General features: G+C 40.5%; 2 long non-coding RNA genes across 2 annotated transcripts in view; one reads left to right on the top strand and one right to left on the bottom strand.

Annotated features, from left to right (window-relative positions):
- Positions 1-708: 708 nt before the first annotated feature.
- Positions 709-26,174, top strand: part of LOC139076744 (uncharacterized) — a 32,026-nt gene continuing 6,560 nt past the window's right edge. The window contains exons 1-5 of the long non-coding RNA XR_011528650.1: positions 709-893; positions 11,370-11,478; positions 12,329-12,442; positions 15,915-16,003; positions 21,237-21,773. This is a non-coding gene — a long non-coding RNA (uncharacterized lncRNA). The remainder of the gene's footprint in view (positions 894-11,369; positions 11,479-12,328; positions 12,443-15,914; positions 16,004-21,236; positions 21,774-26,174) is intronic.
- The window catches only part of LOC139076745 (uncharacterized), a 145,356-nt gene continuing 139,612 nt past the window's right edge, over positions 20,431-26,174 (bottom strand). Inside the window, exon 3 of the long non-coding RNA XR_011528652.1 lies at positions 20,431-22,701. This is a non-coding gene — a long non-coding RNA (uncharacterized lncRNA). The remainder of the gene's footprint in view (positions 22,702-26,174) is intronic.

The following is a 26,174-nucleotide window of genomic DNA, read 5'->3' as shown; positions in this document are numbered from 1 at the left end:
CTTTTGGCTATTGTGAGTAATGCTGCTATGAACATGGGTGGTCAAATATCTCTTTGAAACTCTGCTTTCCGTACGTTGCGGAAGCTTTTGAAACCAAGTAGAGAAATCCATACTGTTTCAGATCCTCAACTGGGGGTAGTAAAATGGTGGAAGGACTGCTGTTGGGACTAGAAGGTCAATACATGCTCCATTTATAGAAAGCACTTATGGAGGCTGTAAGATATGCCAGGCCTTGTACTACTGCTTTGTGTAAATTAACGATATGTCACTGAGTCCAAAATAAACGTGAGCCAATTGTTACCACATGTTACTGTGAGAAAATCAAGCTTCTGGGTTACAGATGGGCTGAGGGGACGCCACCAACCACACATACACGGAAGTGGTTAGGAAACAACTCCCATGGGAGCTGGGCATCCGTGGCCCTGACTGTTTGCTGGTTTGTTCAAGGATATTGAAAGAAAACAGTTCACACGTAAAAGAATAGGCTGACATCAAGAGCTTTCACTGTCACATCACTGGTATGCCTAGGGGCTTAACAGCAAAACTGCGTTCCGAGGTCCCTAACAGAACCCTGCGGTTTGAATTCAGGTCTGTTCGTTGCCTTTAAAAAGTATAAAGTGCTGGGTAAGTACGTCCTTGTGTGTGATACGGACGTTAGTGAGGCACATCGTTCCCGACTCAGCTCTTCCTCTTTCACTTTACGTTCTCAGAAGTCCCGGGACATCGTTCAAAGCAACGATCTCCACTTGGCAGATGAGGAGATTGAGGGCCAGAAAGGAAAATGATTTGCCAGCCATGGCTGATTGGTACCAAGGCTGCAGCTGAAACCTGAACCTCCAGACTTCCCACTCTGTGCTTTGGGCTCCCTTACGAAGATAGACGCCACAGTCTGAGTGAGTGGACGATGTTTCTGTTCAGTCAGTTTCATCTCTTTCAGGGATATACGCCAAACTCCCGTGAAGCTAGTGCCGGTTAAACAATGAGGCCGAGAGAATAAGTGCATTATAAAGAGCATTCATACCCTCAACAATATTGCATACCAACTATGTGCCAAACACTTAGCAAAGCAGGAGAAAGTCCCTGTTCTCAGGGAGAGGAGATAGAAAATAAAGTAATAGATAAATTACATACTCTGTCAAGTAGGATAGGTATTCTGGGGAAAAAATGAAGCGGTGCAGGGAAAGTGGTGCTGAGGATAGGGAAAGAGATTTCTGTTTAAATAGGACAAGGGGGGCACTAAGAAGCAAACTTTGAGCAAAGATCTGAAGGAGGCGAGGGAGCAAGAAATGTCCTTTATCCGGGAGAAGAACTTTCCAGGTAGACAGAGTGGCAAGTGCAAAAATTCTGAGGCAAGAGGATGCCTACTACATTGTAAGAACAGAAAGGAGGCCGGAGTGGCAGAAGCAGAGAATGGGAGGGGAAAAGTAGGAAATGAGGTCAGAGGTAACAAGATGCCAAATTGTGTAGGGACTTAAAGGGCATTGTAAGGACTTTGGCTTTTATTAAGGGAGATGGGAAGCCATTGGAAGGTTTTGAGCAGAGAAGTACATGATTTGACTTCTGTTTTGAAAGAATCACTGTAGCTTCTGTTTTGAGAATAGAATGTAGGGGAGTAGGGAGTTTTGACAGCAGATTATAGGGGAGCAAGACGGGGACAACTTAGGAAGCCATGCAGTACTCCCAAGTGAGACGGTAGTGGCTGGGGAACGTGCAAGCAGTGGAGGGGTGAAGTGTCACCATATTTTCAGACATGATGACACACAGGGTTTGATGAGTTACTTGGTAGAGTGTGCGAAAAAGATGAGCTAAGACTCCAAGATTTTTGGCCTGAGCAATTTGAAAAATGGAATTGTACCTTACTGAAATGAGAAACACTGGGAGGAGCAGGTTGGGGATGGGAAGAGAGAAGAAATTAAATTTTGGAGATGTTAAGTTTGAAATGCCTATTAACACATGGAGATATCAAGAAGGCAGTTAGATATATGAGTCTCACTTATATATCTATAAGTTGTAAGTTGTATAAGAAGAAGGGTCCAGGGGCCAGCCCAATGATGTAGTGGTTAAGTTCGCCCACTCTGCTTTGGCGGTCCTGGGTTTGTGGGTTTGGATCCTGGGCGCAGACCTACATACCGCTCATCAAGCCATGCTGTGGTGGCATCCCACATAGAAAATAGAGGAAGACTGGCACAGATATTAGCTCAGCGACGATCTTCCTCAAGCGAAAAAGAGGAAGATTGGCAACAGATGTTAGCTCAGGGCCAATCTTCCTCACCAAAAAAAAAGAAGAAGAAGAAGGTTCCAGGCTGGAGATATAAATTTGGGAGACATCAGCATGTAGAGAGTATTTAAAACCATGAGATCATCTAGATTCTAAGTGTAGACAAATTTGAAAGAGTTACCCAAGGACCGAGCCCTAGAGCACTCTAGCTTTAGGGGTTGAGATGGTAATGAAACCAGCAAAGTGGACAGAAAGAGCAGCCACTGAAATAAGAGGGAACCAGGAAAAGCAGCCAAGTCAATTGCTGATGGACTGTAATGGTGAGGATGAAAGCCTGATTGGAATGGGTTCAAAAGAGAATGGTAGGTACACAATTCAAGAGAGGAAGAGTAGATACTTTGGAGGAAGATTTGGTTGTAAGGGTAAGGGGGCAGAAAATTGGGGTGATTCTTCAAGAGATAGGTAGGGTCAAGATAATTTTTTGTTTAAATATTTTTTTTTCCTCCCCAAAGCCCCGTGTACATAGTTGTACATTTTTAGTTGTGAGTTCTTCCAGTTATGGCATGTGGGATGCCATCTCAGCATGGCTTGATGAGCGGTGCTGTGTCGGCACCCAGGATCCAAACCGGCGAGACCCTGGGCCGCTGAAGTGGAGTGCGCGAACTCAACCATTCGGCCACGGGGCCAGCCCCAAGAGAATAATTTTTTAACTATTTCATCTACAAATATTGTAGCGTTTCTAGGAGATAAGATTCTTTTCTTACAAAGATAGATACCGAACCTCTTGATCTCAGGTTCATGTGCCCTGTGCTCAGTAAGCCAATCACTGAGCTATGGTGCTTGGAGATGGAGAAAGTTTATTCGAATTCACCAAAACAAGAAGCTGGCAACATAGGTTCTCTCAAATCTGCTTTAACAAAAGAAGAGAGCAGGGGGTTTTATAGAGCTAAGGGCTTGAGAGAAGGAGTTTTGGAGAAACAAATAGGAAATTGAGTTTCTTTCACTCCAGATAAGCCCTTGGGCAATCAGACTTCTGGGCATCAGTGGCAGCTGAGGGCTGGTTATCTGGTGATCCTAACTTGCTTAAAGGCATTCTTTTCTTCTGCAAAACAAGCTCAAAAATCCTTGTGACCCTTGAGTCACCCCTCAGGTTAAACAAGAAAACAGCAAATTAACAAGGTTAACTTCTTTTCATTTGTGATGCTATTGGGAACAAGGTCAAAGGGTAATCCTGTTCTTACTGAATATTTACAGTGACCCTCAGGTACGCAGCTTCAATATAACCTCAACATCACTACACACGTAAAAAGTAATTCCTGTCAATCTTCAAATGTCCGTGTCTCAAAGTTCTTTTGCTATCACAGTTATTGAGATATAATTCATATACCATACAATTTACCCATTTAAGCTATACAATTTAATAGTCTTCAGTACTGACGAGATTTTCACATATTGGGACATACAGGGTAGCTATTCTGGTTCAACACAGAGTCAGCTTGAACTAAAGAAGCCTCACTTATGGCCCATCAAACATAGATTGTACATCTTGTCCAGGCAAGTAATCCATAATCTATAAATCAAAATTGGGATGAGTTTATTCTGTGAGCCAGCTTTGAGGACTGTAGCCTGGGGGCTTCCTTCTCCAAGGAAGGAAGCACTCTGCAGAAGCAGGGTGTACAGAGGTGTTACACACGGTCTTGCAACAAAGGATGTACATCACATGGGACAGGAATATCTCTTTTACAACAGTCATGAGATGCTTTGCTGGCACAGCAGGTTAGTGGTCACAAGGTGAACACAGCAGGTCTGTAATTAACCCTTAGTTTCTGGGAAGAGATGCTTATCCTAAAAGAAATGCTGATATGGGGGGAGGCAGCATCCCCATCTTTGAGGGCATCATTCTTGGCTTTGAGACATTGTAAACGTTTAAAGCAGATGTACAATGCATGCTCAACAGGCCACATCAGGCCTTGGTGGAAAAACAAGGTCAGGCCGAATTAGTTTTAAACCGAATGGCTTCCTCATGTACTCCAGTATATCCTTTTGCTTTTCATTATTTCATCAATCTGCTTTAACCATTAAAGTGAGCAGTGCATTAAACATTTTCTCAAGGTAAAAGAATGCACTTTGTTAAGAATTCAAGGGCCAGCCCTGTGGCACAGCGGTTAAGTTCGCACATTCTGCTTCATCGGCCTGGGATTCACTTGTGCAGATCCTGGGTGTAGACCTACATACCACTTGTCAAGCCATGCTTTGGCAGATGTCCCACATATAAAGTACAGGCATTTGGGCATGGCTGTTAGCTCAGGGCCAGTCTTCCTCAGCAAAAAAGAGGAGGATTGGTAGCAGATGTTAGCTCAGGGCTAATCTTCCTCCAAAAAAAAAAAAGATAAGAATTCATACTTTCCCACCTACAATGTCGGTATCGGTAACACCCTATCAGTACCCCTATTGGTAATGCCTCATATTTATATTTATCCATTCATTAGTTGATGGACATTGAGTTTTTCCAAAGTACTTTTAGGCTATTGCAAATAGTGTTGCTGTAAACACTCTATTACAACATTTTGTGTGGACATGTGTTTTTATTTTTCTTGGACATATACCTAGGAATGGAATTGCTGATGATAAATGATAAGTGTATGTTTAACGTTTTCAGGAATGGCCAGAATGTTTTCCGTGGTGAAGGTGCCATTTTACATTCCCACCAGCAGAGTATAACGGTTCCAGTTTCTTCCACGTCCTCACCAACACTTGTTATTATTTGTCTTATTTATTATACCTATTCTGTTAGGTGTGTAGTGGTATTTCACTGTGGTTTTGATTTGCATTTCCCTAATGACTAATGATGTCAAGCATCTTTTCATGTGCTTATTGGCCATCCTGTATATCTCATCAAAGAAATGTCTATTCAAAGCCTTTGCTCATTTTGTAATTGTGTTGTCTTTTTTATTATTCATTTATAAAAGCTCTTTATATATTCTGGATTTAAGTCTCTTATCAGATATATGATTTGAAAATATTTTCTCCTATTCAATGGGTTGTCTTTTCACTCTCTTGTTGATACCCGTCAAAGCACAAAAGTTTTTAATTTTATTGTCCAGTTTATCTATTTATTCTTTTGTCACTGTGTTTCTGGTATCTTTCTAAGAAACTGTTATGTAATCCAATGTTTTCTTCTTAGAGTCTTAGACTTTTGGCTCTTATATTTAGGTCTTTGATCCATTCTGAGTCAATTTTTGTACATGGTATGAGGCAAGGGTCCAAACTCATTCTTTTGCATGTAGCTATCCAGTTGTGCCACCACTATTTTTTGGAAAGCCTATTCTTTCTCCATTGAATTGTCTTGGCACCCTTGTGTAAAACCAATTGACTATAAGTGTTTGGGTTTATTTCTTGACTCCAAATTCTATTCCACTGATATATATCTGCATTCTTACACCAGTGCCATACCGTTTTGACTACTATAGATTTGTAGTAAGTTTTTGAAATCAGAAAATATGAGTTCATCAACTTTGTTTTCGTTTTCTGGTGGTTTTGGCTATTTGGGGTTCCTTGAATTTCCATATGAATTTTCCAATCAGTTTGTCCATTTCTGCAGAAAAGGTAATTGTAATTTTAATAGGAATTGCATTGACTCTTTAGATCAGTTTGGAGAGTGTTGCCGTCTTAACAATATAAAGTCTTCTGACTATGAACATGGAATGTCTTTCCATTTGTTTAGATCATTTTTAATTACTTTCAGTAATGTTTAATAGTTTTCATAATCTAAGTTCTGCACTTCATTTGTTAAATATATCCCTATATGTTTTATTTTTGGTGCTATTGTAAATGGAACTGTTTTCTTAATTTCATTTTCACATTGTTCATTGCAAGTGTATAGAAGTATAATTAATTTTTGCATGTTGATCTGCTATTCTACAACCTTACTGAACTCATTTGTTAGTTTTTTAGTGGATTCCTTAGCATTTTCTGTATACAAAATCATGTCATCTGAAAATACAGACTTTTTTGCTTCTTCTTTTCCAATCTGCATCCCTATTATTTCATTTACTTCCCTGACTTTCCCAGCTAGAACCTCCAATACAATGTTGAATAGAAGTTATGAGAGTGGACATCCTGGTCTTGTTCCTGATCTCGTGGGAAAGCATTCAGTCATTCACCCTTAAATGTGGTGTTAGCTGTGGGCTTTTCCTATATGGCCTTTGTCCAATGGAGTTTGTTCTCTTTTATTCCTAGTTTGTTGAGTATTTTGTCATTAAAGAGTTTTAGATTTTGTCAAAGCCATTTTTTGTATCTATTTTGATGGTCATGTGGCTTTTTGTCCTTTCTTCTATTAATATAGTGTATTACATTAATTTTCAAATATCGAACCAACCTTACATTCCTGGAAGGAATCCCACTCAGTCATGGTGTTATAGTTCTTTTTATCTGTTGCTGAATTTTTATTTGCTATTATGTTGTTGAAGACTTTTGCGTCTATATTCATAAGGGATATTAGTCTCTAATTTTACTGGAATTTCTTTGTTTTTGGTAACAGGATAATGCCAGCCACACAGAATGATTTGGGGAGTATTCCCTCCTATTCTTTTTGGAAGAGTTTGTGAAATATTGGCATTTATTCTTTTTTTAATGTTTCACAGAATTCACCAGCAAAACCATCTGGGCCTTGCCTTTTCTTTGTGGGTAGTTTTGTTCTTTCATTAATAATTTGATCTCTTGTTATAGGACTATTCTGATTTTCTAATTCTTCTTGAGTCAGTTTCAATAGTTTGTGTCTTTCTAGGAATTTATCTATTTCATCTAAGTTATCTAATTTGTCAGCATTCAGTTGTTCCCTTATGATCATTTTTATTTCTGTAAGGTTGGTATTAATGTACCTCTCTCATAAGTTTTTTATAATTTGTTCAAATCAGGATCCAAACAATGCCAATACGTTGCATTTGATTCATTTGTCTCTTAGGTCTCTTTTATTACATAGATTTGCCCCCTCAATCTCATTTTTCCTTGATATTTATTTATTGAAGACACCAAGTCATCTGTCCTTTAGGTTTCCCACATTCTAGATTTTCCTGTTTGTGTTCCTGGGAGTCTCTAGCATGTTCTTCTATCCCCTAGATACTTGATAGTGCTGTATGCTTTATTCTGATTCAGGTTTGAATTTTTATTTTTTTTAAGATTGGCACCTGAGCTAACATCTGTTGCCAATCTTTTTATTTTTTTCTCTTCTCCCCAAATCCCCGCCCCCCCCACCCCCAGTACATAGTTGTATATTCTAGTTGTAGGTGCCTCTGGTTGTGCTATGTGGGGCGCCACCTCAGCATGGCCTGATGAGCGGTGCCATGTCCGCACCTGTAATCAGAACCAGGGAAACCCCGGGCCGCCAGAGTGTGTGAACTTAACCACTCAGCCATGGGGCCAGCCCCTGGTTTGAATTTTTTGGCAAAGGTGCATCATACATCCATAGGAGGCACATCATTTCCAATTGTCCCTTTTTATGAAGTTGGCAGTCATCGATGACCATTGCCTAGGTTCATTATTATAACTGGAAGAGTCTGGTTGAAGGCAGAATAAGTAAAGTGGAGCAGGTGAACACCATCAATCTGTAGTACGTGAGATCTTTGGAAGTTCTCTTGGGATCGTGAGCTCTACATTCTACACTATTTTCAGAACCTTGGAGTCAGGAGATGGAATCTACTCCTGGTTCTGCCACAAACTAGCCGAGCATCCCTGGCAAATCATGCTTCCTGTTTGGCCTGGGTTTTCTTATCTACAGAATGGGGGCATAGACTATACACGAACCTCTAAGGTTTCTTGCTATTCTAGCGTTCTCTGACTAAACACTTAAGTAGTGGACTTAATCTTTACCAAATATGATTTAGGAGGATTAAAAAGGAACTGCTGACATTATATTCTTCCCATCTCATACCAAGGGCCTAAAAACTTTATGGGTTTTTTATGGGTTTTCTTGATTTTTCCGACAGTTTTGAGGATGATTTTTTATTAATATCTTCAGCCATACCTGTTGTTATCTATATTCTGATTGTATTTTACTCAGCAACTGATTGACAGATGCCTGTCTTAGGTATCAGTTCATATAGAAAGTGCGGTTTGGGCATAGAAAGCTTTCTGGAAGCAAATACACCAAAATATTAGCAAGTGATTCTCTCTGGGTGGTAAAATTATGGTTCATTTTTTTAACTTAAGTCTGTATTCTTCATTTTATTCTGCAAACATGTATTTTTTTAAAAAGTCATTCTTAAACGATTTGATAGCGTATTTTTGACAGCATGCCCTAACAAACAGAAATCACTAAATTCTGAGTAAGAAGATTTCTTTCTCTTCCTATGATTCAGGTAGGCATTATCTTCCAGTCTAGGTTAGCCTAAATACTTTAGTAATAGGTACTTACATCTAATTAGATAGCCTTATTTAATCTTCTTCAGTAATCTCAGTGAAAAAGAAAATATACTATGCCTACAGAAATGAAAATTCAGGAAGAACAGCAGCAATACATACTATCAACGTCTGTGTCATAGCCCATATGGAATCTGGATTTGCACTTTTTGGGTAACAGGTAGTCTCTTTGCTGGAGTAGTGGTGTGTTTTACAGAAAAGTGTGGGCAAAGGCGGGGTGTGTCTTTTGTATATGTTGAAAGCAGGAGATTAGAAACTACTTTGCTAAATCGTGTTCATAACAACTCCCTGGAGTACAATTACTCTCTGCTTGACGTACCTGGTCAGTATGATCCACAGAAGGAGACAATACAGGTGTCGGCCTTCCTCTCATGGGTTTCCCCACCTGGCAAGGTGTTATGCTGCTGGTGTGCCCCTCTGTAGACACCTTGATGGCAGTTACTGGAGAACTGGTAGAGTCAGAGGTGCTCTCATAGCTGTCAACTCACTGTGTGACCCAGATGAGTCATTTAGCCTAGTCACAAGCACCAAGGTCACTTCATATTTAATGGAGAGGCTACTTCAGTTTCCAATGTAGTCACAACTAGTGAAACTGATATTACAAAAACCCACTTCTCAATAACAAAGGCAGTATGAAAGTCAGCCTTCTTACCACGAGAAGCATGACCAATCCAGGTGGTTCTGTAGCCAGCTCTGACGCAAAAGAAATGATTGAATAGCCCTTTAAACCTTACCTGTTGCCCAAAGTGTCATAATCTGGATCTGTTCAGGCGTTTTGAAGACCATTCCTTATATCTACTAAGGACAAAGGCCACATGCCAAAAAGTAGGTAACCTGACATAGAGCTTTAGTTTGGGGATTTTCTTTTGAACTGCCATCAGTGCGGTCGCTCAAGTAACATTGGTCCATGCCAATTCACAAGTGGACTCTTGTGCCAGCGGCACAATCAAGCCAACCAAACGCAAAGAACCATTTAGAGACATGCAAAACCAAGTGAGGGAGCAATTGGCTTTCATTTTGTCCATTATCTAATAGCCTCTCCTTTGCCAGAATTTGACTTGCCCCTGGGTATGCAGAGCTGAAAAGATATAATTTTTACCCTCAAGGGAGTCAGTTTAGTAGGGAAAACAGAAATTACTAGACTATACAGTTATTACAATGATGGACTATCAAAAGGGACACTTAGTAGGTGTGGGTGGGCCAAAGAAAACTAAGAAGGAATGAAGGGAGTGTTCTTGAGCCAAACCAAATAAACAAAACTGAAACTCACCATTATGATAAACCCACTCTCAGAAGTAGAATATTGATTTAGACTAGTTCTCATTTGGAAGGGTTTATTTATTCTAATAATTTCAAGCAATCCTAAGTCTTTCCATTTTAACAAGGTCATTTAGAGTTTTAAAGATATTTCCAAAAGTAGGAGTAGTTTGACATGTGGGCCATCATATACATACACACACACACACTTCACGGTCATCCGGCAAAGTGAGAAGAGTTCATCAGCTAGATGAGAATGTGGAAGTGAAACTTCCCCACTGTGTCTGCTTTAGTAACAGCAGCACATTCCTGCCTGTGTTTGTTCCCTTATATTAAGGATGAAATCATTCCGACCATCGACTGTAAATCTCGGGGTGCTGCCTGCCTGTCATACGTGGGAACCTTTGACGATGACTCCAGAATTGCGCAATTGTGTTTCTTCTGTTTTTGTTTTTGCCACATTAACTGTATCAGGTAGTGCTTGAAATAGAGGTGGAATCTGTTACTCCGCCAGCTTACCGTTTAACAAGTCAAATGATGCATTAAGAAAGCAAATTTTTAAACTATAAGATGTGTATTTGCCATATTTCCTGCTTAGTCTTATTTAGAGCTTTCTATGCCTGGATGAAATTCTCTTGCCTTCTACTGTTTGCAATAACTCAAGTCTTTTTTCTTCTTTTCAGATAATCTACTTATATTTATGCCATATTTTCTAGTTTTTCTTATTGCTTCATCTAATTTCTAAATAAACATAGAATACACAATATTAGTCTGTTCACAGTCACTAAACTAATATCCTCAAATGTATTTGGATTTTGTGAGTTCCCCAAATTTGCCTTTGCTCGTGCATGATTTAGCTATGTAACTTACCTCGCACTGTCTTCTCTCAAGAACTTGGCCGCACTGCATTTCTCTCCATCATTTCCCACACTGCACTGGCATTTTGAGTCATCTGGGATGAGGCACCCTCCCTGCTATTAACTGTGTAATGTTTAAACTCGGCTTGCCCGTCTCCTTTCTTTTGAATTTAAACACCACGTGAATTAAACTGACCTTACTTGCTTTCAACCTGTAATTCCTGACTGCAACAGGTAGTTGCCAACTCTTGTAACTGACAGGTTTGACTAGAAGCTGACCGTTCTTACTCCCTCTGAACTTAATATTTGGCGTTTGTATAAATTCAAAAGGCAAGATCGTACCTTTCTTATTAATGGGCCCTCTTTGTCCATTGATAATACAGTATCTCCATCAACAGGAAGTAATTGTGCCATACCTCAGAAAATAGACTCCTCTTAGTGCCAAGCAGGGGAAAGCAGGAGAATTTTACCGCAAAGAGGCTACGAGCCCCTTCAAGGGATTTACCAGACGAGTGCTGGTGTAAGTTACAAAGACAGTGCTAGTCTCTACCCCGAGGAGCAGCCAGGACACTTGCCTGATGGCAGGTGGGGTAAATTGACTCTTTGTACTTGCAACTCAGGCATGTGAAGAATACAGCATCCCTCGAGTCCAGAGATTTGAGATCACCAGTGTTTATCCAGCCGGCATGATGGCGATGAGAGAAGAGAGAAACTTCAGAGCCAAGGAAGGTTTGACAGAGCCTTAAATCAATCCTGCCTTAGAATCGTGGAAAGTTAGATCAGGAAGGGACCTTAGAGACCTCTGCTCCACCACCCCTGTTTGACTGTGAGGAAGCCGAAGGCCCGCGCAGTTCAGGGATTCACCCATGGTCTTGCACTCCTGGCTAGGGACAGAGTCAGAACTGGAACTGGATAATCCTGACTCCGTTTCAGTAGTCTTAAAGCTGGCTGACGAGGAAATTTGACACCCCCCACTCTGAACCCATGTTCCCAAAGGTTTGCTGTATCCAGCTCGTGAATGCCCCTTTCTCTGAAAATTAGGCAAACAGGTTGGAATATTTTAGAAAGAAAACACTGGCTGTAAAGTGGGAAGAAATTCCTGTATGGACTTGCCAACTAGAAGCAAGTATTTGGCTTCCCCAAGACAAAGGAGAGTCTTAGTCATGAGGTTCAAGGTAGAAACTGATTGTGTCACCAGGCTGAGGGCAGACAACCTTTTTTGGAAGCAGTAGGCTGAAATTAGAACTGAATAAAAGAGTTTACAAAAGCTGGAATTTGGAGCTATCTCACAATACCGGGAGTTATTTTGTTTTTGTTTGCTTACTTTTGGTGAGGTATTTCAGGCACACAAACAAGAACAGAAACTGTGATGACCTCCTCGTACAGCCCAGCTGATCTCATTCCCTCCCTCCCTCCTGAATTTGGTGCTTATATTGCCACACCTGTTGTGTTTTTCCTATATATAAATGTACCCGTTAGCAATATTTAGTATTGTTTTCATATTTTAAGTGTTATATGAAGGCTATCACATTGCAGGTACCTTTCTGCAACTTGCTCTTTTTTTTTTTTTTTTTTTTAGATTTGTGCTATGGATAAACAGGATGGCTCCAGTGAATATTATCTTAACTGCTCTGTGGTATTGCACCGTAGGAATGTTTTAGCATTTACCTAATCTCCTATTGATGGCCATCTGGTGAGTTTCCAGGGTTTTTGTTTTGTTTTGTTTGCTGGTTTTTTTAACCTTGCTATATAAACATTTTTATAGCACCCTCTCCTGATGCATGTGCACAAGAGTTTCTTTAGTGACATTTACGAGGTCTTGGTGTGCACATCTTGGGCTGACAAAAAGATCTCAAAAATAAACAGCAAATACGAGTGTCCAACACTAACACTGTGTATTTCCAGAGTTTCTAATTTTTCACTAATCTGAAGAGTGTAAAATGGTGTTTCTTTATGGTGTTAATGTGCATTTCCCTGGCCTCACGGGGCTGAAGATCTTTCCACGTGTTCACTGGCAATTCGGATCTCCTTTTCTGCCTGGGCCACTTTTCAGATGGGCTGCTTGTCTTTTTATTATTGATTTTTAGAAATTTTTCTTTAGTCAGGATATAAATCCTTCATCAGTTATATGCAGCCACTATCTTCTCCCAGTCTGGAGTGTGATTTTCACTTAATGGTGTCTTTTCATGATCAGATTTATCAATCTTTTCTTTTTTTTTTCTTAAAGATTTTATTTTTCCTTTTTCTCCCCAAAGCCCCCCAGTACATAGTTGTGTATATTTTTAGTTGTGGGTCCTTCTAGTTGTGGCATGTGGGACGCCACCTCAGCATGGCCTGACGAGCAGTGCCAAGTCCGCGCCCAGGATCCGAACCAGCGAAACCCTGGGCCACTGAAGCTGAGAACGTGAAGTTAACCACTCAGCCACAGGGCGGCCCCAATCTTTTCTTTTGTGATTTGTGCTTATTTCTTCTTCTTTTAAAAAAATCTTTCTCCTCTCCAAGGTCATAAAGATATTCTCCTATATTTCCCTCTAGTTTTTTTAAGTTTTGGTTTTTACAACCTTTAGATATTTTATACACCTAGAATTTACTTTTGTGTGAAGTGTGAGGTAGGAAACTAATTTTATTTTTTTTCAAAATCAACAACCAGTTGTTTTGAAACCTTTCCTTGAGAATGCTATCCTTTTCCCAAAAAGTGGGTAATTCACTTTTGACGTATATTCTTGATTCTCTGTGGGTTCTGTCAGGTTCTCCTTCCACCCCTGTGCCTTTCCACAGCACCATAATTACTATACCTTTATAGTAAATTGCAGTATCTGGAAGGTAAGCGCTTACCTGACAAGGGGGCACAATGCGCGCTAGCTGTGGTTGAGCTTCTCTCCTGAATCCCACCCAGGAGGATGCATGCCGCAGGGAGGAAAACCCAGAAGGAGGCAGTGGGATGGGCTGGTGGGGCAGAGGCTGAGTAGCAAAGTTGGAATCCGGGACCTGGAGCTCACTGTCCTGGAGCGGGGAACTCTGTGCTCTGTGGAGGCCTGCAGGGCCCTCCAGAGAGCACACGTGTCCCGTGAGAGAGCTAGGCCGTGGATGCCTGCCCACAGGAGGCCTCTGTGGTCAGTCCGCGTTACGAGGTAAACCGACAGCCACAGCAGGAGATTCCAGTTACTCCCAGTACAGGAAAAAGACATTTGCTCTGAAAATGAAGTTAAGGGAACAACTCCATTTATAATAGCATCAACGAGACTAAAATACTTCGAAATAGATTTAACAAAAGAAGTAGAAGACTTGCGCACTGCACGTTGTTGAAAGAAGTTAAGGAAGACCTAAGTAGATGGACTGGAAGACTTGTTGTTGTCTGACCTACTACTCTCCAAGCTGATCCACAGATTCAGTCCAACCCCCATCAAAATTTCAGGCGTCGTCTTTGTAGAAACTGACAAACTGCTTCTAACATTCTTATGGAAAGGCAGAGGACCAAGAAAAGCCAAAACCATCTTGGAAAGAAAGAACAAAGGTGGAGGACTCACATTCCTGATTTCAAAACTCACTACAAAGCTACAATAATCAAAGCAAGGTGGTGCTGGCCTAAGGACAGACGTATAGACCAATGGAATAGAATTGAGAGTCAAAAAACAAACCCAAACATCTATGCTCAATTGATTTTCAACAAGGTGCCAAGATAATTCAGTGAGGAAATAGAACAAATGGTGCTGGGACAATTGGGTAGCTACGTATAAAAGAATGAAGTTAGATCCCTACTTTACACCATACATAAAAAATTGGTATAAACCTAAAACTGCTCTAAAAAATAAAGTCAATTTAAATGTTAAAAAAAGACTCAAAAAAGATCAAAGACCTAAATAAAAATCTAAATAAAATCAAATCTAAATAAAAGTCTACAAAATAAATGTGGGAATAAATCTTCATGCCCTTGTCCTTGGATTAGGCAATGGTTTAGATATGACACCAAAAACAGGCAACAAAAGAAAAAAAAATAAACTGAATTACATCAAAATTTAAAACTATTGTGCTTCACAGGAGACTATTAAGAAAGAAAAAAAGACAATCGAAGCAATGGGAGAAAATTTTTTTTGCAAATCATGTATCTAATAAGGGTCTAGTATCCAGAATATGTAAAGAACTCTTACAACTCAATAATAAAAAGACATGTAACCTAATTTAAAAATGAGCAGAGGATATGAAGAGACATTTCTCCAAAGAAAATATACAAATAGCCAATGAGCCCATGAGAAGATGATCAACATCCTGGGTCATTAGGGAAATTCAAATCAAAACTACATTGAGACACCACACACACCCACTGGAATGGCCATAATTTGAAAATCAAAAAAGCCAACAGAAAATACCAAGTGTTGGTGAGGATGTGGAGGAGTTGGAACCCTCATCCAATGCTCCTGGGTATGTAAAACGCTGTAGCTGCTTTGGAAAACAGTGTGGTACTTTCTCAAAAAGTTAAGCAGAGAGTTAGTATATGATGCAGCAATTCCACTCTGAGGCATATCCCCAAGAGAATTTAAAGCATACATCTACACAAAACCTGGCACAGTCAGGTTCACAGCAGCATTATTCATAATAGCCAAGAAGAGGAAGCAATCCGAATGTCCATCAGCTAATGAATGGACAAATAAAATGTGATCCAGCCAAGGAATGCTGGATAATAATGTATATTATTATATATTGGAATAATTATATGTTACAATCCAATAATTATATATTGGAATGGTGGAATTATTCAGCCGTGAATAATAAACCTTGAAAATATCCTAAGTGAAAGTAGGCAGAAATGAAAGGCCACATAGTATATGTATTGTCCATTTATATGTAATGTCCCGAATAGGCAAATGCAGAGAGAAAGTAGATTAGCGGTTGCCTAAGGCTGGGGTAGGGGGAGGGTTGTGGGGTGAGGAGGCATTGAGGAGTGGCTGCTAATGGGTACTGGGTTCCTTTTTGGGGTGATGAAAATGTTCTCGCATTAGATAGTGGTGTTGGTTGCACGACCTTGTGAATATACTAAAAAATACTGAATGGTACACTTTAAAATGGAGAGTTTTATGATATGTGAATTATATCTCAATAAAGAAATGAATCACCTCAAAAGAACAAAAGACATTTGCGTTTCTTCACCCTCTGTTTTCCTTCTCCAGCACCCGAGGAGCAGAACCTGGAAGTGGGACCAGTGGGAGGGAGTCAGTCAGCAGACCTCGCCTCACACGAGGTCCCCGCTGCCCGTCCTGTGAGTAGGGAGGGGGTTGCTTTGCATTAGATGAGAAAATAGAGTTAAACTGAACTGGATCGTTCTACTGACTAAAAGAGATGGACATGCAATGATAGGGGCCTCAAATGGCCTTGAGGCCTGGGAAAGGAAGGCTTTCAGAGCAAGTTGAAGGCGGGGATGGTACAAGAAGTCAAATCACTCCATGTTTGAGTTTTACCGGATTGACGCTTCTCAGTAAACGGTCACATTGATGTAGTGCGTGGGGAAGAGCTTGTGCAGGCAACGCCGCATGAACCAAAGCTACCGGTGGTGTTCTTGTTTGGGGAGGACGGGGTACGTGCTCTGAAAGGATGAGGGTCAGACAGCACAGTGCGCCTGGGTCCTGACCTCTCAGTACCAGTCCTTACGAAAAGGAGTCGGGGCTCGCAGAAACAGCTGGTTCCCACCGGAGCTGGGAATGGGCAAGGCAGGACTGGGGAAACTCGTTTCAAAAAAAAGCAAATACCGGCCAGCCCAGTGGCGCAGCGGTTACGTTCGCACGTTCCGCTTTGGCAGCCCGGGGTTCGCTGGTCCAGATCCTGGGTGCGGACCTACACACTGCTTATCAAACCGTGCTATGGCAGGCGTCCCACATAAAATAGAGGAGGATGGGCACGGATGTTAGCCCAGGGCCAACCTTCCTCAGCAAAAAGAGGAGGATTCACGGCAGATGTTAGCTCAGGGCTAATCTTCCCCCCGCCCCCTCCAAAAAGAACAGGTTTTTAAAGACCGGATTGTGTCAAAGAGACACAGAAGCAAGCTGAAGGGGACTCAACGAGCCAAGGTTGGGGTAATTTCCACTAACCCATTATTAGGAAATTGTTAATTAGATGGAAGGAATTAAGCGTTTATCCTACCTTTCCAGTGAGAAATGTATTTCAGAGTAAACAGACATTCCCAAGTGATGAGGGAAAGCTCTTCTGTAGAGAGGAATGCCAGCTAATAAATGTAGGACCAATGAGAGAACAAAGTTTGAGTTTCATCAACCCTTACGAAATAGTTGATCCAGACAATTACCAGCAGATACCAAAACCATGAGGTGAAAGTCTGATGCAGCACTTTCTGTCTGCACGGTGTCATATTATCCCGTGATAAACATAACTGTTCAATAGACGCTGTCACCGCTTTAACACGGGTCACTCCCAGCGTTGCTAACAGGGGCAACACCACACGCTGTACCTCCCCATGTGATGCAGTATGTCATAAACAGCATCGCCTGTGAAATGATTCTTGGCAAAATATTCAAAATCAGACCAATTAAGACTTAGATCTAACTTACCATTTTTGGGAAATATAGGAGAAAGAAGAACAAAATAACTGATATCAAAAGGAAACAATCGGGTGAATCTAGAAGTTGAAACATTCTATAAGACAACCGTTCTGACCTCTTCAACAAGTCATTGTAATGGGGAAAAATGAGAGGCAGAGAGGCTGTTTTAGACTGATCGAGGTTTAGGAGACCTAAGAATTAAATGTAACATATATCCTTGATCAGATCTTGATTAAAAAGACAATTGTAGAAGCCACTTGAGGAATATTACTGTAGTCTGAATATGGACTGAGCAGTATCTTAAAAAATTCCTGTTAAATTTTTTAAGCGGAACAATAGTATTATGGTTATGTAGGAAAATATCTTTATTTTTTTGGAGATACTTACTAGGCTATTTCAAAGTAAGAAAGTATACTGTAATTTGCTTTAAAATACCTCAATAATAACAACAAAAAATGAAGCAAATTTGCCCAAATATTAACAATTGTTAAATCTAAGTAAGATTTTTTGAGTGTTCATTATACTATTCTTTTCTATGTGCTTAAAAATTTTTATAATGAAAGCTTTAAAAGAGAAACAAAAAAGTGAACTTAAACAACTCTAAAACTCTTCTAGAGCCGCCTCTTTAATTCTCTAGTCCTTTACCAACAAGTCATCTTCCATCAACTGCTGTCTTCCTTCTCCCATGGTCTAAACACTTGTCGATGCATCACGCTAATTGATTGGAAACTCTGTCACCATGCTTGTATACATAACAGAATAAGAAGAAGAGAAGCGTCGCTGTTAGGAGGCAAAACGTCAGCAATTCTGATTTCACTGATTGAAATGTTTCACTGTTCTGTTGGAGCTGAGTGACAATTACGTCCCCCCATCAGTTTTTTCTTTTTATAATTCATTGTATTTTTATAAAATTATATGTAAGTAGTTTTAAGACTCAAATAATGCAGAAAGACAAGTCCCTTGTGTACCGTCCGTCACTTAGGAATGTGTAGAGAGCAATGAAATTAAGAGTAAGGATGACAGAGAAAATGAATAAAACCAAAATTGGTTCGTCAAAAACAGTAAGACAGAACTCTGATAAGATTTTTAAAAAAAGAAAGGAAAAAGTAAACAAAGAAGAAGCAACTAGAGAAAGTAGAAAAGGAGAAATAACTGAAGACAAAAATGAGATTTAAATTGTAAACTAATTTTTTTTTTTTTTTTTTTTTTGAGGAAGATTAGCCCTGAGCTAACTGCTGCCAATCCTCCTCTTTTTGCGGGAAAGACTGGCCCTGAGCTAACATCTGTGCCGATATTCCTCCACTTTACACGTGGGATGCCTACTACAGCATGGCTTGCCAAGTGGTGCCATGTCCGCACCCAGGATCCGAACCGGCGAACCCCGGGCCACCGAGAAGCAGCACATGCGCACTTAACCGCTGCGCCACCAGGCCGGCCCCTGTAAAATAATTTTATAGTAAATATGCACCAATATTTTAAAACCCACCAAAAAATGGATAAATTTCTGGAAAAATAAAAAGTTCTAATGTTGATGAAAGAAGAAAGAGAAAATTAGAATAGACCAATAAGCATTAAAGAAAATGAAATTGCAATTAAGCACTTCTCCCGAAAAAGCACAGGCCGAGACAGTTTGACAGGCGGGGTATGCCAAATTTTCAAAGGATGGATACTCTTATTACATACTCTGTGTTTCAAAAAATAGAAAATGAGCAAAGGCTGCCAAGATGATTTATGAGGCTAGTGTAACTCTGAATCCAAAAACTGGATAAGGACATTATTTAAAAAGTCAGTTAGGCTGATATCATATATAACATATATTTTTATATCCAATATAAAATATTAGCTAACTGAATCCAACAGTGAATTTAAAAAAATAATAACTCAATGGAGAAACTTTAGAAGCATCCCCTTGAAGATTAATGGAAAATAAAAACCTGTCTACCCCCATGACTACCCGTTAAAATTATACTGGATGCTCGGCAGTGCTATGAGAAAATGCAATAAGCGATATGGGGATTGGAAGTAAAGAGATCAGCTGTCATTTTGTGAAAAACAATATGATTAACGTAGAAAAATCAACAGAATCAACAAACCAGTGCAACTGTCTGGATGTACCGTATCTTATTCAATCAGTTCCCTGTTAACAGGCATTGGAACTGATCTTTTGCTGTTAAAAATCGTGCCATGATGAATAACCCTGTGCGTGAGTTGTTACATATTTGTGGGGGTCAGTCTTCAGGGTAAATTCCCAGAAGTGGTATTGCTAAATCAAAGTGTAGATGCATATGGAAGTTTGTTAGCCAAATTCACTCCAAGTGGTTGCACCATTTTATGTCCCAACCAACAATATGTGAGTGCCTGTTTCTTCACAGCCTCGTTAACAAAGTGCATTGTCAAACATTTGGATTTTTGTCAATCTGATAGGTGTAAGGTGTTATTAGTATCTTATTGTAGTTTTCATTTACATTTCTCTATAGTGTAGGTTGAGTGAGGTTGAAAATCTTTTTGTATGTTTAAAACCATTTGCTGGGTCCCGCCAGGTGGCGCAGTGGTTAAGTTCACATGTTCCGCTTCGGTGGCCCGGAGTTTGCTGGTTCAAATCCCTCGTGTGGACCTATGCACTGCTTGTCAAGCCATGCTGTGGCAGGAGTCCCACATATAAAGTAGAGGAGATGAGAACGGATGTTAGCTCAGGGCCAGTCTTCCTCAGCAAAAAGAGGAGGATTGGCAGCAGATGTTAGTTCAGGGCTAATCTTCCTAAAAAAAAAAAAAAACACCCGTTGCCTGTGTTTTTCTGGTCTCTTTTTACCTATTTTTCTATTGAGTTTTTGCTTGTCTCAGTTTTTGAAAAGTAGCTTTGTTTTTTTGTAGTTAAAAAGAGGGAAACAATCTGAATGTCCACAAATTTGGGGATGGGTTAATTATTCTATATGCATACTATGCGATACTATACAGCTATAAAGATTAAAGTTGGTAGGCTATGATTCTATGGAAAGATCCCCACCTATACTGTTCAATAAAAAAGCAATGTTTAGAATAATTTAAATACCATGATCCCATCTCAGAAAAAAATAAGGTCATACATAAGGCTGTATGTAAGAAACTGTTATATTTTCCACTGGGAAGTTGCCAAGGGTTGAAGATGAAGAGAAAGGTTTTATTTTTCATTTTATAGCCTTCAGTATTGCACAGTGAGTTTGAACAGCAAATCTCAATCAACAAACTCAGTCCATAGTGTGCATAAGGTGCAAGAAACTCTTTTCAGATTCCGAGCCCCATCCCTCTGGCAAATGGGAAATTCAACCGCAGTTGTCATGGGCCCTCCTCCCTTCACCCACAGAGCGAAGGCCCTGCAGTCTAACACAGCGGCCACGTGTCTTTCAACGACTGAAATAAAGACCACCACAGGTAGAGGGAATACAAAGCTGAGTGTATTCACTTGCCAGGCAGGGGAACACACACCGGAGAAGAAACTCACTGAGTAGTTCTCCGAGAAAAAAATCAAAGGGTTTTTTTAAGGACCAAAAAATTGGTTATGCTAAGCGTTGGATACCAGCACCCTGGAGAGAACCAAAGGAGCCTACAGACCTGTGTAGAGGTGGCTGAAGCAAGTCCTGTCATCGGTTGGTCACTTAGGTCCTGCAAGGGGCTGGAGTACGGGGGTCACTCAAAGTTCACGGTCCTTCCTCAGCGTTAACCGATCGGCCCCACGCCATGGAATACAAGGTTCAGTTTGTACATCCCTGGGCAAACGCTGCTGCCCGTGGAAAGTGTTCTACCATCCCCTCTCTTAGTCCTCCCTTTCCCACAGCGTCACGGTGACCGCAGAGAGCACAGGCAGTTTCCCAGATTTCAGGTCTACGCCGCTATCTTTGATTCACATGACAGTCTCACACGATTTCTATGTGTTTATTTAGGTCACTTTGGTTTCTTTTGTTGTAGAATCTTCTAGCCTGTGAACCAACAGAATAGTGGTGGTGCAGCACCACTTAAGACCGTGCTAAAAATGCACTTGACGCAGCTGCAGTGAGAACACAGCCAACGTCGCAGAACGTCCCCTAACAGCCTCCTGTCTGGTGCTCAGCTGTAAACTTCCCATTGGTTGGCTGTTCCCACCTGGGACGACCACTTGACTTGTTCTTGACTTTCATGAAGGAACCACTGTCTCACCCTGAAGCATCTACTCAAACGCAAGCCAGGGCTCAAACGCTGCTGTGTCTTGTCAGCGTTAACTACAGTGCGTCTGTTTCCAGCACCGTGGCAGCAACTAGGACAAGGCTTTCTTGCTGAACCTGTATAGTGACACAGTCCACACAGCTTCACTTGCTGTCGTTGCCTTTGTTAGGGACAGTTTCAAAGGCAGCATTCCAAATCAGAGATCCTAAGCCAGAGGACGAAACGCACACACGGAGTACTGGAACCATGATCTCAGGCACATGGATATAAGAGCCAGGTCATTGAGACGCCACCAGCGGAGAGGTAGGAATGCTCCTTAATGGTGGAGGAACCTTTCCCAGGTGACACACCCCTTCCTCTCTCTGAGTCCCAACTTTTGTAGTGATAACGCTGTCACACAAATACAGGAAGCCATGACAGGTGTACCCTGTAATTTGGGTAAATTGTCTAAGTATCCTTCTCAAGTGTCTGAGAGGCGTTATGACCAAATACGCCTTAGATTACAACACAGGAGAGCAGAGAGATTTTCCTTGATGGATCAGTTGAGAGAAAGGGTGTTAGTAGTCATTTCCTGTGTCGTGGCACGATCAGCGATATTTTAACTGGCTTCACAGAAAACCTATCATCCTGGATGGCGTAATTTTTACTGATGAGGTTGTTAATTGTGAGCTCGTCAGAAGCAAAATTTAATTTCCACGGATGAATCTTATCATAACTGGAGCTGGTGGGATTTTTAGCAGAAAACTTTAATAGAAGGGACCTCCTGGTATCCAGGGAAGGGGCACAAACTCAGTTAGTTACATATCCTAAGGCTCCTCCAGCCTTACTGAGTCCAACAGATGTGTTATCTATACAAAGTCTATCCCAGAATTAGGAGAATTGGGATGGTCATTTAAAAAAGAAAATGTTTTGTAATTTAAAGTAGTTAACAAAAGAAAATGTAAATCAGTAGGCCTATTTATAGGTACTGAACTTGATCCAAAGAGCTTGGGTTCAGCAGTCACTTCCACGCCGACCTCTGCTCTGGAGGAGGAATGTGCTGGCAGTCCTGACTCAGCTGTTCGATGCAGCCTGACAACCATGTCTGCGCTGATGTTTGTCCTGCCACGGTTCAACTTACCATTTCATTCCCTATAGTGTCCATAATCAAGATTCCCTGGTGTGTCCTTTCAGACTTTATGATATTTCTTCCAGGAAACTCAGCCTCTGATCTGGCGCTTCTAGAAAGGACCTGTAGGCAAATGTAAGCAGAAAAATTACAAACCAGCCTGTGGTTGATATGACTAAATGGCTCTGGTTAATTTTTATAATCAGCATACAGAATGGAGGGAAGTAGAATCCTCTATTAAGATATAATACTTATGATTTATTCACTGTATAAGGGTCTGGGAGCATGGTTTTTCTGAACCTGAAAAGTATATAACCACTGAAACACACTTATATAAATAACAAGTTACTTATATGTAATTCAACTAGAAAGACTGAAGTTTTCTTTTGACATTTTCAGGTTTTAATATTTTGGTTTGGTAAACAAAATCACTCTCGTATGAGTTTTCAGTTTTTTAAACCTGTGCTATCTAATATAATAGCCGCTAGCCACATGTAGCTATTTAAAATTAAATTATTTAAAATCAGATAAAATTAAAAATTCAGTTCCTCAGACATACTAGTCACATTTCAAGTGCTCAACAACTACACGTGGCTGATAGTTATAGTATTGGACAGTGCAGATCTGGGACATTTCCACTGTCTCAGAAAGCTCTATTGGACAGTGCTAATCTAGAGAATGCCATATGAATCTGGTTGTATTCATTGCCTCTCCTTTGTAAGATGAAGAACCAAATCTTGTGTTTCACCATGGCTGCCCAGGAAACCCCAAAGATATTTTAGCTGTAAAAGACATCTTAACAGTTTCATGATTGCAAATTTGGGAAAGAGCAATATTAAAAAGAGTCATCAGGATAGATTGGTCACAAAAACAAGATGTTGTTGTCTTGGAACAGTTGCTGTCTTGGCTGTGTCATTAAACAGAGTAACAATAAAATATTTAAAATAAAGAGAAGTTAAAATAATAATCATTAAATTTATTAGTTATTCTTTTTTTTGGATGAGGAAGATTGGCCCTGAGCCAGCAGCTGTGCCAGTCTTCCTCTATTTTGCATGTGGGACAATGCCACAGCGTGACTTGATGAGTGATGTGTAAGTCCACAGCTGGGATCCGAACCCACAAAGCAGAGGAAAAGAACTTAATCACTACACTACCGGGCTGGCCTCTATTAGTTATTCTTGAAGTGAAGATTCCTTGTTGCTTCTTGAAACAACCCAGGAGCATGGTAAAACGTGACATGAAAGCAAAGCAGTAGACATTTGAGAGTCAGAGTTTGCACTAGGTGAGGCAATGTAAAGTTGTCACCTTCTAAGAGTGTACAGCAGGCGAGAGTAACTCTTTATTTCCTCCTGTGGAGAGCAGATTACAGGCTAAGGTGAGAATTTTTCCTTAGCTGTCAGTTCTCTCCTTTCTATCACAGCTAAGCTTTTTACTTATTGATGGTATTATAGCACTGTATATATTTAAACATATACATATATAATATACAATGTCCAATAGCATTTATATTTGAAAATGTAAATTTAAATCTTAAATAACATTATAAAACAATGTATCTATTACATTATTTTACCATTTTGATTTGTTTTCTAAAGAATATGTTTGTGTATAGGCAAGCATATAAGTAAAAACTATTGGGTTAAAAAAACTACATTGTGATAATTCAGTAATTTTTTTCTCTCTGTTTTAGGAATTCTGATTTTCCTAGAAATTTTTGTCTATTAAAAATTAGTCATTACTTTCAAATATAAAAGTCAGCAAGAGTTTTTAGAAATTTAAGCATCCTTAAATAATCTGCAATCACTATTGATATTAAAATTATCATAAAAAATTACATTTTTAGAATTTCCATACTTTGATTAGAGTGCCTCTGCAGATTCACATAATTTGCAGCATGTCTGAAGTCCCAAATCAATTCTTTTCATGAAGATTTTGATTATATAATTCAATTTGGTTGAACACAAATGTTTACATTTTCACATTCTCAAACATTTATGAAAACAATGTTAGTTTAAAATGAATAAAAACAGTATAGGAAATATATAGAGTTCAGATTGATTATCCTTTCTGTGAGAAAATAAAGCAAATTTTGCATAGACTAGAACATTATGCTAACATTATTTTTATACTGTGATAAAATCAGGAGGGCGTCATAGAAAAGTAGTCTATTTCCCAAGGATTGCCTTTGACTAGAAATATTGTTTGAGGGTGAAACCGGCAAACAGCCATTGATGATTAAGCATCTAGGTACTCAAGTTTTTTCCTTTTTGCAGTTACTGATTACAGGTTTTAGCTGTGTAGCCCACCCATTGTTAACTGTGCTGCTTAGGCAATCTGCTACCTGACTCCCACCAGGCTCCTACAGATAATATCTCCCTGGAGCCTGGGTCACCATGGTAATGGGTGTGTGAGCTGTTTTTCAGGAATTAGAACTCCTTGTCCACTTCAGGCCAGTTGAGGCCACCAACCCCTCAACTGGGCCCACACAGATGTCTGATAGGCGACCTTTTGACATCAAGAAGCTAAAAACTCCACCCTCTGATCATGCTAACACCACCATTTTGTGAACATGGGTCCTATGAAGAGGCATGGAGTCTGACTATGCTTGCGCAGATCATGGATTACCTCACCTCTCCTCACATCCAATCACCTCTCTCCACATTTCAGACCACCTTGCCCCCATCCCATAAATATCCCTGAGTCCCTACTTTTGGGGAAGCCAATTTGGGGCTCATGCTCTGGCTTCCTCACATGGCTGCCTTGGAAGTAAACTCTCTCTCTGCTGCGATGTCATCGTCTTGGTGTTTGGCTTTCTGGGCGGCGGGCAAAAATGAACCTGGTTCAGTAACAAATGGCGAGCCAGCCAGGAGCTAAGTGCAGATGGACCTTTTTGCCCGAGATTCGTGAGCCCCTTTCCAGTATGGAGGACCTGTGGGTGCGTCCAGCAGCTGCCGGGTGCATTTCTCCTGGGACTGTTCTGGGACTCTTTCCTGGCTTGGCGCTGCCGACTGCTTGGTGCATATTTTCACTTTCAGTAGAGAGACAGCTTCTTGGTTTGGAAGATGTCTTTTTGGTGAGTAACTTGGGTACAAGTGATCGCATTCTTATTCCTCCTTCGTTTAAGTCTGACTTCCGAAAGGAAGCCTTGGTTTGGCAGGGGACGCCCTCCGGGACTTCCAACAAAGGAAGCCTTGGTCTGACCTTCATTGTGAGGGTCTTGGTTTCGAGGATGCTCAATAATAAGTAAGAACTAGGGGATCCACGCACAGAAGTGCTCTTGGCTTGGCTTGGTTTGGTTTGTTTTGAGATCTGGTTCTAGCTGCTGCATAAATATACTTTGACCGGCCGGGTCTAAATTCTGAAACAATGGGGAATGCTAATTCCATTCCTACCTGCAGCCCCCTAGGCTGCATTCTTCAAAATTGGACAACTTTCAATTACAAGTCCAAGAAGAAGACAAAGATGGTATTTTTCTGTAACACCACATGGCCACAGTCAGAGAGTTCTCTGGTCTTAATAACTTAATCAAATTTGGAATCTCAGCTTCCACTCGTGGTCTTACTGATGCTAATGGAAGCTCCACATCCCACCCTAAC

The sequence above is a fragment of the Equus przewalskii genome, chromosome 17 (genome assembly GCF_037783145.1).
Source record: "Equus przewalskii isolate Varuska chromosome 17, EquPr2, whole genome shotgun sequence".
NCBI lineage: Eukaryota > Metazoa > Chordata > Mammalia > Perissodactyla > Equidae > Equus > Equus przewalskii.
Note: the sequence above shows the minus strand (reverse complement) of the source record. Positions and strands in the feature narration are given on the sequence as shown.